General features: G+C 32.8%; 1 long non-coding RNA gene across 1 annotated transcript; it reads left to right on the plus strand.

Annotated features, from left to right (window-relative positions):
* The first annotated feature begins 804 nt into the window (after positions 1 to 804).
* Positions 805 to 2314, plus strand: LOC134271728 (uncharacterized). The gene is made up of 2 exons (XR_009993078.1): positions 805 to 1356; positions 1739 to 2314. It is a non-coding gene; the product is annotated as an uncharacterized LOC134271728 (long non-coding RNA).
* The last annotated feature ends 1078 nt before the right edge of the window (positions 2315 to 3392 follow it).

Below are 3392 nucleotides of genomic sequence, written 5' to 3' on the forward strand. Positions count from 1 at the left end.
AACATTGAATTCATATAACTTAGTGACTGTTTATTTACATGCATTTACTGCTACATGTAGACTGAACAACTACCTCTCCAGACTGTACATCATACATTGTCTAACTTAGTTTTTCCTAATTTTAGACTTTACAGTATATATGTAATTCCACTTGTCTAAAAAATCTTTTCTATATTTTTAAAATTCATATATATCAATTAAGATTTTTCTTTTGATTATTATTTTTAAGATGCTGAAATTTTGTCATTTGAAAAGCTTCATAAAATGAAATATTGAATTTTAAAAATCACAACAAAAATGAAACTCAGACTTCCATCTGGTAAATATTTATATATCTATGTACAAGTAGATATTCATAAAGAATTTGGATACCTAAAAAAAAAATATTCCACACATTTATTGAGTCCCTATATTTATAGACTTTTCACAGGGTATTTGATTTTAAATATAACTTTTAAAACATATTATTTTAACTGTTCAAAAAAAATGTACAGTATGTCTAAAAAAAAAAAACTATATTTCTAGCTTGGTATGTATTGACAATAATCCTGAAGACATTCGTTTTTATTAAATTTTATTAACAAATAGATAAGGATTATTTTCCTTCTACAGTCTAGTGAAAACCGCCACATATAGATCCGCTCCTCAATAGTGCAGACGACAGCGCCGCCCGTAGGGAATTTCTAACCAATCAAATGCCGTTATACTTGTGAAGCGCGAACTATAAATAAATCTAAACGTCTAAATCGAAAGTAGGAAGATGGATTTGATTTTAAGTAAAAAACCATTACTTCTAATTATCCTTGGATTAAATGTTTTTCACTTTTGATAAAAGTCTCATCAACAACGAGAATTTGCGCGTGAATCAAAACGACGCCATTTTACAGGACGCCATATTGGCGACAAGAATCTCAGTTCCATAGGTATTGTAATTGACATATATTTTACAATAGATTTCTTTTATTTTTCATATACATACGTGTTACCTATAGGGAGAGCTTCGCTCTCACGGGCCCTTCGGGCCCGTGAGAGGGCTCCGCCCTCTATTATGCAATATATTTTATCATGTTTAAATTCTGCAACTACAATGTTTTGTAAAACCGCGCATTTCCAGCATGCGATAGGCATAGGCCAGTTCAGCTAACATGTTAAAGTTACGCATTTAATTTTGTATGATTGCTTATGATTTTGATATTTTGTCAAATTCTTATTATGCTTTTGTAATTTGTAGTTTTTCACCCTCTCACAAGGTGTGTCCAATAAACAGTACAGTCACTGATCTTTGTCAACTTTTTAAGAAAATAACAGAATATGAAGAAGGAAGACTATATATAGGATCGATCTACTTCATAACTGGTGAGTGACAAAAAATGGAGGCAATCACTGAGTCAGAAATCTGTCTGTAAATGTTACTGTCTATTTGTAAAATAACAACAATTAAAGCACATTATGAGAAATTAATATGTCTCTTTTTTTTAATGCAATTTTTGTCTAACTTTGCTTTGAGTTTGGATCCAACCATATAACACACATTAATTATAGACTGAGACTCAAAACATTTATAGGCCTGATTGATCTACAAAATGGTGGTCCAAGAAAATAGGCTTAAATTCCACTCAGAATGTTTTAATTTGGAAGTGTCTCTGATGCAAAATTAAATGAAACTAAAATGCAAGAAAATACAAAAAAGTCTTGTTTTACAATCATGGGTACTTTCAGAAAATCTTTCTTTTTGAAGGAAAAAGAGAAGCAGTTCACAAATGTTGATGAGCAGAAGACAAGAAACTCTGGCTGCACAAAAATCTGAGCTCTTGAAAAAGAAAGAAAGAAAAGGATCCAAATGATGAAATTCGGGAAATTCCACATGGAGAGACAATAAGGATTTTTGAATTGACCATCTCTGCTCAAACTGCTTGAAAGTACTGAAAACTGTTACCCTTGTGCTGAACAAACTTTTCTCCTAGACTGGAATTAAAAACTGTTCAATTTCTGGCATTAAAACACAATTTGAAACATGCTGAGGAAGAATCCCCCTCTCCTTTTGACCAAGTAAGGTTAAACATTCTGCAAAGAGTTGCATTTGAATTGAAATTTTTTTTATACTTTTACCAGGAATGAACTACATTACTCATTTACTATGGTTTAATGTGTCAGAATTGTCTATTTTAAGTTTTTTAACAAAGATTTTGTTGCCATGGTTGGAAAACAAACAACATTTCTGTGAAATCTTTCAAGATGCTGTATTATAAATCATCTACTGTTACTTTTTTAGCATGACTTCATGCATTTTCATGAATAAACATGAATAATAATATTGCATTTTTTGTTTACAAATAAGCAAGAATATTCATGAATGCTAATGGTTCATGAATTTTATTCATTCATGAACATTCCTGAAAAAATTCATCAAATTATTCATGAATAGTTCATGAAGATGCAATGAACTTATTATTGGACATTCTTGAAATGATGAATCTTCATGAATATGACTCTTCATGAATTATTCATGAAAAAAAATATTCATGAATATTCATCAATTTTCTTTCATGAATAAAAATTCATGATTTGAAAATGTCCAATAATAAGTTCATAGGATCTTCATGAACATTTCATGAACATTTCATGAATAAAATTCATGAAAAATTCATGGAAATTCATGAATTATTCATGATCGTCTCGCAGGGGCAGTTCCTTCTGCTGATGTACAATATAAGATGACCTCTGGTCCTACTACTAATGTAAAATAAAAGGTGTCCTCTGGTCCAGCTACAGATGTACAGTGCAATATTAGGTGACCACTAGTCCCCGTACAATATAAAGTGACCTCTGGTCCTTCTGCTGATGTACAATATATGATGACTATGGTCCTACTACTGATGTACAATATAAGGTGACCTCTGGTCTCTCTACTGATGTATAGTACAATATTAGGTGACCACTAGTTCCCAGACTAATGTAAAATATCGGGTGACCTCTGGTCCCCGTACTGATGTACAATATAAGGTGTCATCTCGTCCCCCGACTTATGTACAATATAAGGTGAACTCTGTTCTACCTACTGATGTACAATATAAGGTGTCCACTGGTCCCTCTACAGATGTATAGTATAAGGTGTCCTCCTACCCCCCCCCCCCCCCCGAATGCACAATATAAGGTGCCCTCTGGTCTCCCTACTGATGTTCAATATAAGGTGTCCTCTGGTCCCTCTACTGATGAACAGTACAATATTAGGTTACCTGTAGTCCCCCTACTGATGTACAATATAGGGTGACCTCTGGTCCCCCAAATGATGTACGATATAAGGTATCCCCAGGTCCCCCCATTATGTGCAATAAAAGATTACCTTAGGACCCCTTTTGATTTTTAAAAAAAATGTAATGTGACCTATGATA

This window comes from Saccostrea cucullata, unplaced genomic scaffold, assembly GCF_032062105.1.
Source record: "Saccostrea cucullata isolate Sc308-1 unplaced genomic scaffold, CSIRO_AGI_Scuc_v1 ctg8397, whole genome shotgun sequence".
NCBI lineage: Eukaryota > Metazoa > Mollusca > Bivalvia > Ostreida > Ostreidae > Saccostrea > Saccostrea cuccullata.